Source organism: Trematomus bernacchii, unplaced genomic scaffold (assembly GCF_902827165.1).
Source record: "Trematomus bernacchii unplaced genomic scaffold, fTreBer1.1, whole genome shotgun sequence".
Taxonomy (NCBI): domain Eukaryota; kingdom Metazoa; phylum Chordata; class Actinopteri; order Perciformes; family Nototheniidae; genus Trematomus; species Trematomus bernacchii.
The window spans coordinates 160,001-168,947 of NW_022987750.1; the positions used below are offsets into that span (position 1 = coordinate 160,001).

At 41.5% G+C, this 8,947-nt stretch overlaps 1 long non-coding RNA gene across 1 annotated transcript; it reads right to left on the bottom strand.

Moving 5' to 3' along the window:
* Positions 1-604: 604 nt before the first annotated feature.
* Positions 605-3,134, bottom strand: LOC117496501. Its single transcript, XR_004557293.1, has 3 exons — positions 2,300-3,134; positions 1,959-2,124; positions 605-725 (listed from the first exon to the last, which is right to left on the bottom strand). It is a non-coding gene; the product is annotated as an uncharacterized LOC117496501 (long non-coding RNA).
* Positions 3,135-8,947: the final 5,813 nt, after the last annotated feature.

Here is an 8,947-nt window from a genome sequence, read left to right on the forward strand (position 1 = left end):
TGGCTCTGGCTCCGTCTCTGTCCCTCGCTCCGTCTCTGTCCCTCGCTCCGTCTCTGGCTCTGGCTCCGTCTCTGTCCCTCGCTCCGTCTCTGGCTCTGGCTCCGTCTCTGGCTCTGGCTCCGTCTCTGGCTCTGGCTCCGTCTCTGTCCCTCGCTCCGTCTCTGGCTCTGGCTCCGTCTCTGGCTCTGGCTCCGTCTCTGTCCCTCGCTCCGTCTCTGGCTCTGGCTCCGTCTCTGGCTCTGGCTCCGTCTCTGGCTCTGGCTCCGTCTCTGGCTCTGGCTCCGTCTCTGTCCCTCGCTCCGTCTCTGGCTCTGGCTCCGTCTCTGGCTCTGGCTCCGTCTCTGTCCCTCGCTCCGTCTCTGTCTCTGGCTCCGTCTCTGTCCCTCGCTCCGTCTCTGGCTCTGGCTCCGTCTCTGTCCCTCGCTCCGTCTCTGTCCCTGGCTCCGTCTCTGTCCCTCGCTCCGTCTCTGGCTCTGGCTCCGTCTCTGGCTCTGGCTCCGTCTCTGGCTCTGGCTCCGTCTCTGTCCCTCGCTCCGTCTCTGGCTCTGGCTCCGTCTCTGTCCCTCGCTCCGTCTCTGTCCCTCGCTCCGTCTCTGTCCCTCGCTCCGTCTCTGGCTCTGGCTCCGTCTCTGTCCCTCGCTCCGTCTCTCGCTCTGGCTCTTGCTCTGGTCCAGGGGGGGCTGGTGGACCAGCAGATGTCGATGCAGCTTGTTGTGCAGCACACACTGCAAATGTTGAAAATAATACAAGGGAAAATTAACAGAACACATTTTAAGGAAGACTTATTTTTGGCCTTACTTGCAAGAAATTAATTAAATGCATTGAATTTCCCTCTTATTATAAATCAACCAGGTAGTTCTTAAGTGAATGAAATGCAGGTAGTGTGAAAATAATGTGTTTAAGCTACCACAGCTGACTGTAGACATATTGCTATGTTTCTCATATCAGTGTTTAACACAACAACTTATCGTATTTAGTTAAGACCATGATCATAATGAAAATGTAGTTGCAGTCTGGAGCAGCTTCTCTCATTAAACTAGAAATCATTTAAAACTTGCAGATAAATACATTAAATCTGTAATGAAACATGGTGATAAGACTTTTGACAGGTTGTTGCCGGGTATGTTTTTGCAAAGAACCACGTGCGTCTCACAGAAGAAAATAGGCATGACTTTTCTTCTGTGTCATTTCGAAACTGTGGGTGCTCTGACATGTTTCTACGGATGCCCAGACAAAAAGCATAAGCCGTAATGATAAGCACACGTGCAGCGTACGGCACCATGTGTGTCCTGGACATTAGGGTGCGAGGTAGGAGTGTCATGATGTCTAATTTCATTGAATGTCTTTTGCCTCAACTCGTCTCTCGAGGTGTCTCCTCCTCTTCTCCCATCTCATGTGAGAGGGATTAAGACATGAAGAGAGGAGGCAAGAGTTACAAACTGGGAAAACAGAGCAGCCTCATATCTTTATGATGCCTGCAGAGATGTGTTTGTATTAGAGACACATGCATAACGTGCATGCTTGCTAACTACAGGTGAGTAATGTCGACATTTGCATTCAATTCAACCCTTTAAATATTTGTGTATAGCACATTTCAATGTTGTCCAAAGTGCTGTACAGGCTTAAAACACAATACAAAATATAGAAATATGCATACAAATAATTAATTATAAATAAAAACTAAAAAGTAGGTAACTGCAATACCATTAGTGTGGTACCCTCATATTAGTATCTTAGTGTTCACAGTGATAACATGCTGGCCCTGACAAGCCCATGTTGACAGCCTTTGTTCTATAATACAGCATAGGTTGTATTATATAAAAAAGGCTCAGGGGGGGGATGACATTTTAATGATATAACGGGATAGATGGAACAGAAGTGTGAATTTGATGAATGCATTGACACAAAGCCCATGGACGACTACACAATGAGATAATAAAGTACAAGGATGATCTTACTTTTCAGGAGGTACTCATAGAGTTTCCTCATTTTGAGTAGGATCTCCCTAACGACCCCATCAGCATTTCCAAAATGGTGGACCAGATCCCCACGGATCTCCCCACTGCGGCCCTTATTGGAAAGGAAAAGGACCGGGCTGGAGCCAAGGGTGTGTAGTTTAAGAACCTGCAAGAATTGGAGTGAAAAAAATTGCATACAGGCACATTGATCAATGATACAAATCTTTTTAAAGCCAGAAAAAAATGGTTTCACATTCACTGAGGGCAAGGCTGTTTGACAAATAAGATATGTAATCGTCTGAGAGGCCAAACATCTTAAATAATAAGTCATTTAAACTTACAGATAGCTCGGCCGACTTAACGGTCCTGCTGGCGTTCCTGTTGCTCTTCACAGAAGCCCCCCAGCTAGAGTCCTTTAATTCCGCTTATTTTTTTTAAATTTTTTTATTTATTTGAAGGGGGCAGACACACACCACACATGTTTTACGCCCAAGGGAATTTGGGGCCTGGCAGGAGGGGCACAGTTGTTTTTTGGGCTTTGTCATTCTGCAAATGAAAGTTAAACATAGAGGGATTATCTCAAAAATGTTTGCTGTCAGTTGATCAATTTGTTCTCAAATACACAAATATGTTATTAAGTTCATGCTCTATATTAAATGCAATTGGAGAGATAGAAGATACAGTCTAATATGCTGTGAATACTTGAGATAGTGCGCAAACTTCCAATGGTTTGAATCAAATTAATATATTCATATGTGAATATTCAATATATTCAAACACAAATGACAAGTGGGGTTTTTGTATAATAGAATGTAACATTTAAACGCCAATGCTAAGTGACTCCATTTTGAACAAAATTGAACAACATTATTTTAATAATTAGGCTAATGTGTACTGAGTTCTAATGTACTGTGTAATGTGTTCACATATAAACATCATGACATTAAATGATGGCATTCCTTCTTGATGACAGCTTATGGTAAAAAAAACAAATGACCAGCAACCGCAGTGACGCGTCCTAAACATTTTACGTCATTACGTCATTACACCGAACATGTAAAACACTAAAAAGAGTCCTCTTTGTTTTGATGAGCGATACAACTAACAGTGCTAGCTCCTTTGATGACTACGACATTGTACTAACACAGCTAGCTAGCCACACGGTGGCTAATGCTAGCTTCTAAATGATCCGTGTTAAGGAATAATTCTTCTAGATATCTAACCTTTTACTCTGACATATGTTATCTCCTCTAAGGAAAGGCCTTGGTGCCATATGTGTTGTTGTCACCAGTGTGAGACCGGTCAACTTGACTGGCACGAAGGGTAATTGTTGTGAGAACACTGAAGCATTTCTTTATCGGTGTTTGTGGGCTCTAGGATGTGAAATCCTTGAGGCCATGAGCGTTGGACGCAGATGATTCAGTGTTTAGTCTACTCCTTCAGAGATGTTGATTTCTCTCTGTGAACCTGTTAAAAGGTCTAGCATAGAGAGAGGTTCTTCAGAATTGACGTGGCAACTCTACCGTGTGGTCAGAACCTCTGACTCTTTGATTTGTGATGTGAATCCTCCGGCCGAATACTCTGAATAAACCCATCAGTGTTTGACATCAAAGCTCCAACTCTCACCGTGTCTCCTTCCTGAGTCTGTGACTCCATGCATTACTACACAGAAGTTTCCTCCACAAATTGGCGTTGTCGGCAGGATACCAACAGATCTTCAGAGACTGGTAAGTGTGATTTCAAATCTACATTTGGACATTGCCTTGCCAGAATCTGTGATTGACGGTATCCTAAAATTATCTGTGAAGCTAAGCAGCTGCGTTTCGTTTTGGTTAATGAACATTTGGGGCTATTAACCCCAGGGGATCATCCAGGGACTCTGTCCTGGCTGGTTCCCTCTGTGTGTGATGCTCGGACGTATGTGCCGTGCAGGCATACACGGAGATGTTTAAAAAAAACCTTAATGAGGGCAGCAGTAAAGTGGAACTTCTGTGTGAAATCAAAATAGAGATTTGTAATGAACAAATCGCCGAGATTCCGGGGGTTTCAGCGGCCAACACTAGCAGTTAACTAAAGCAGCCATAGATATTACCCCCAGCGCCTCTAAAAAAACACGGCTCCAGCTGCTGCGGCTCCGGGGAATGTGTGTCAAATGCCTCCCCGTATCTGCATGAGCTGGTGAAGTGAACTCAGAGGGAGAAAATCACAGCTTTTGTCTATAGCTTTAACTCACACCACCGCCGTCTCTATTAAAAAAGAGACTGTTTAAAAGCGATCTCGTGGCTTGTGGCCATTTACGATGTGCTGGCAGGTGCGAGGTGCGTGCATTACCTGATGCGACAGGCTCCCTACATTGCTGAGGAGCTGGTGTCGGTCCGGGGTGCATACATAAAATTATAGGCTAATTGATCATGGGTGGGCAGTGGTATGCAAGTGTAGAGCAAAACTGTGTTTCATCGTTGGGATGAGCATGATGGGAGGTGTGTAGGCTGGTCGAGTAGGACTACAGTTAACTGTGTGGTTTCGGATAGAAAGGGTAGAGGAAAAAAGTCTATGTGCTCTTGATCGGGGGGGCATAGCACCACTAGAGCAGGGATAGTGGGGTCGCAAGAGGATAAGCTAGTTATTGCTCTTGGACGGTCTTCAGGCACCGATCTAAGGACTTGTATACAAGGGTGGAGGTACGAGTCAAGGTACCCCACTGGGTTCCCATTGGGAGAGATCAAATAGTCCCTACCCCCTCTGAAACCTCTTTAATCCGGACTAAATTGAGCTGGATGAACTTTTGCTGTCACGCTGGTGTTTATTATGAGTTCATCATGTTTGTTTGTCTGATTGTTTGTATCAGGGGTCTATATTGGTTTGTCTAACCGCCGTCTTGTGCATGTTTTGTAACAACTAATAATGAATCAGTCCATAGCCAGGGTAAAATAAACTAAGCTTTAGTTAACTCACCAAAAGTAAATGACTTGAGAAAGATAAATAATATATAGTGTTTTGCAAAATTCTGATAGTATAGATGTGCTGCAAAATGAAAATAAATAGCAAAAGAGTGTTTTATGTCCTGCATCTGAGTGTGCAGAGGAAACGTAAACAAGAAGCACACTGTTCAGGGTGTGCGCTGCATCTGAGTGTGCAGAGGAAATGTAAACAAGGAGCACACTGTTCAGGGTGTGCGCTGCATCTGAGTGTGCAGAGGAAATGTAAACAAGGAGCACACTGTTCAGGGTGTGCGCTGTAGGTGTAAGAAGAAAATAAGATTATATTACTTTTAAGAATACATTCTTAAATTGTATTGCTGTTATGTTAAGATATGTTTGTGACCTTTTATAAACCCTATGCCCCGTCCTGCACCCTGAGACCCTCAGCAAAACTGGCCCCGGTAATGGTACAAATCTCAACCTGTCGTACAATGGACAGCTTCCCCCCCCCATCTATGTATATACTCGCATTTTAGACTCTGTTACTAACTGTATATCTGTAGACTTGGTATGTCTTAAATGTCCGGTTAGGATGTATTAGAACGAAATCTAAAATGAAAATTGTAAATAAGCCATCTGTATGTAAAAAACCACCTGTATGTAAATTGTAAATAAGCCATCTGTATGTCAAATATGTCTTATATGTCTTAAATGATATGATGAATTGGAAATGGGGGACCCTGATGTAAACAAGACGAAAGTCTTTCTCTGGTCTGCATCCCCTTAACAATTGTATGTTTTGAGCTGTACTGTACTGTACCCAATATACAAGCTGTTAATAAACTTTTCAATCAATCAATCAAGAGGCATCACTGCTGGTCGTAAAAACCCTGCCTGAGGAGGTCAGGGTTGCAAAATCTGTCTGCTGTTTTAGATCAATGTTGTATTATTTGTTTCCTTTATTCTTAAATCTATGTATTGTATGGTAATAATGAAAAAAACGTAATGTATTGAACACATTCCGAAACAAAGCTGATAAGACAGAACTTGACTCAGACATAATACAAATTATTGTTGAAACCTTTTGCGCTGTTGCTGCAAAATGGAAACTTTGTTGATTATCTATTCCAACTGGCCACTGGATTCAGATAATTAATATAAGTTGAAGTTTAATTACAGTTTTAAATATAGTTTAACATTCTTTATTAAACTGCTTCAAATGATTTCTCGTATCAACCAATTGGTCTCCATAGACATTACTAAAATTATAATAGTTGTTAAACTACTAACAAGTTTTCTGAAACCGAGCTTATGAACAAAAGAGTAAAGGTCGCTGGTTAAGCTGGGATCAATATATTTGTTGACGTTTTCATGACAGTGTGCATAATAAATGTGTTAAATGAATTGAGCAATTATTTAAAAAGTATAATGTTGCAATCTCTTTACAATAAGTAATTACAGTTAACAAAGAAGTAGAGGTTGTTTTCCAAGGGCCTCTCCTTCACAGCCCTACACTTTAAATCATGAGACTTTCAAATCATAACAGGCAGAGATCAGTATCACTTTGTGTTGCAAGCCAAATCCATGTAAAGGTTCTACTTGAGCCCAATTTAAATACGATAAAGAAAGTATTGAACCCAGCTCAAGCTAAATGTCAAATGTATTTAATTAATGTACAAGTGTTTTGATTTATTTAAAATGTTCTAATCTCAGCTTCTTTCGAGTTCAGTCTAAGCAACAAATTGTTTCTCATAACATTCTCACTGCTGTCCCAAATGTTTTAACCTTGGGCAGACAAGCTGTTCACACACACACACACCCACCCACACACACACACACACACACACACACACACACACACACACACACACACACACACACACACACACACACACACACACACACACACACACACACACACACACACACACACACACACACACACACACACACACACACACACACACACACACACACACACACACACACACACACACACACACACCACACACACACACACACACACACACACACACACACTTTGGATTCACCTTATCCACATTGTAAATTGTTGCCTTCTTTAAAGTTATTAGTAATTTAAGATTAATTATTAAATTAAATGTGGTACATAAGATAAAATAAATAAAATAATTTGACTTGATCATTTTGTTCACAACATTAGACCTGTCCTCTAATCTCTACTAGAATAAGATAAGTGTGCATGTTTGGATGTTTTATCACTCCTGTAATGTACCTAATCTTGATATCCTTTTCATTACAGAGCTGGGAAAATGGTGTATTGATTAGATTCTGATCCGTGCACGTCCAATTCTGACTGACTTTAGTTCTAATGTTAATGTTAATTTGACTTCAACCCATAAGTAATTATTTAAATTAACTCTAAATTTCACATGATGATGGATTAGGGTTCCACATTTCTTCCACTAATTTGTTTTACAATTAGGCTAAAGGTAAAGAGAGACATTGATGACCTTGTGTCCCTTTTGTTAGTACGTGGTTCCATTTTGTCTATGGCCTTGGACGGCTTCACTAAAAGTCACCCAGTTCTGCCCTGCTGCAGTCCGGCTGAGTGCAGTCACAGAGATGCTATGGCTGCTCTACATGACATTAATGGTCTGGTCTGAATGGACACCATTTCCTGCTCCCAGAGAGAATGACACTCCTCAAACTGAACATTACAGCCGTTGATACTGTCTCACATGGGTCTGCTCCCCCCCACTGAGCCATGAACTGAAAGCATGACATCTGCTATGAACACTTGGAAGCCTCCCTGTCACACCAGCACCAACCCTTGGGTCAGTCAGATGAGACTAACGGCTTCACTTAGGGCATTTGGTTCAGATACATGACTCTCGTTACCGCAGAGTGGGTTGTTTTTAAGGCTATTCATACTGCTATGCAGAGGATGCCTGTAAGTGGGCGAGCTGGTAAAAGCCCCTACTATTGTTCAAATAGGCCTAATGTCAGGGGTCTCTTAATGTCTAGTTCTACATGTATTCACATTATATAGACAATGTTTCCACCTGGTAAAACTAAAGGCTGCACAAAACTCAGGCTACAATACAACCATTCTGTTCTGCTCTAACGATTCAATATATAGATTCTACATCAAAACAATTAGCTTTTATTGTTTCCAAAGATAACGTCACCTTCAGTGGAGGAATGCAAACCTGTTTTCAAATGTAAGGTTTTGATTTTGTTTGACATTTCTCAGTAATGACACCCTCAGACACCCAGTATCATTCATGCTATGCCTTCAGTAATAACTCAGATGTTAAAGGGATGAAGCTTTTCCTCCCAAATCAGATATGCTTTGTTTTTCAACAAATGTATCCATTTCCTGCATAATATATGTTTATCACAATGGGTTTTTGTAAGCTGCACACAGGTGATACTGAGTCTTCTCGATGAATAGATTATAAACTATACCATGCTTAAATAGACTCCTAAGTTATTATTTCATATGTACCATATGTAAGAAAAGGGAGGGAAGAGTCAATTATATTGAGTAATTGATTTTATATTGGGTAATTTATTTCTCAAACCTATGTTTTATGGAAGAGACTAAATATTTCTGATAAACTAATATGTTATCAAAAGGTAAATGGTGAATTAATATACATTTAGAATCATTGAGAAGGGGTTATATCCACAGGGACAAGCTCACCTTTAACTTACAATAACATTTCTCTGCTATGGACTGATGAGTATATGATTCTTGCATGTTCAATGACTAACACAAACCTTCAAAATGATAATGTGCATGTGTCAGGAAGGCTCCCAAATCATTCTGAGGGGCCTATCCTATTTTTGTAATTAAATGATAATGTGCTAATCCATTACTTTGAGTTGTCTTCACTCAGAAAAACATCCCTATCAGGTGTTAACCCAATAACTAGGACAGCTCTCAAGGCCAAGGGTCAGAGAGAGAGGGTCACACTCTCCGGGTGCAGAGAGCACCCCCAGCCACGTGCAAGGAAGCACGAGGTCGTTCGAGATGGGATGCTTCTCTTCACCTTTCTGATAAGAGGGGGTTCTTCTCTTCAT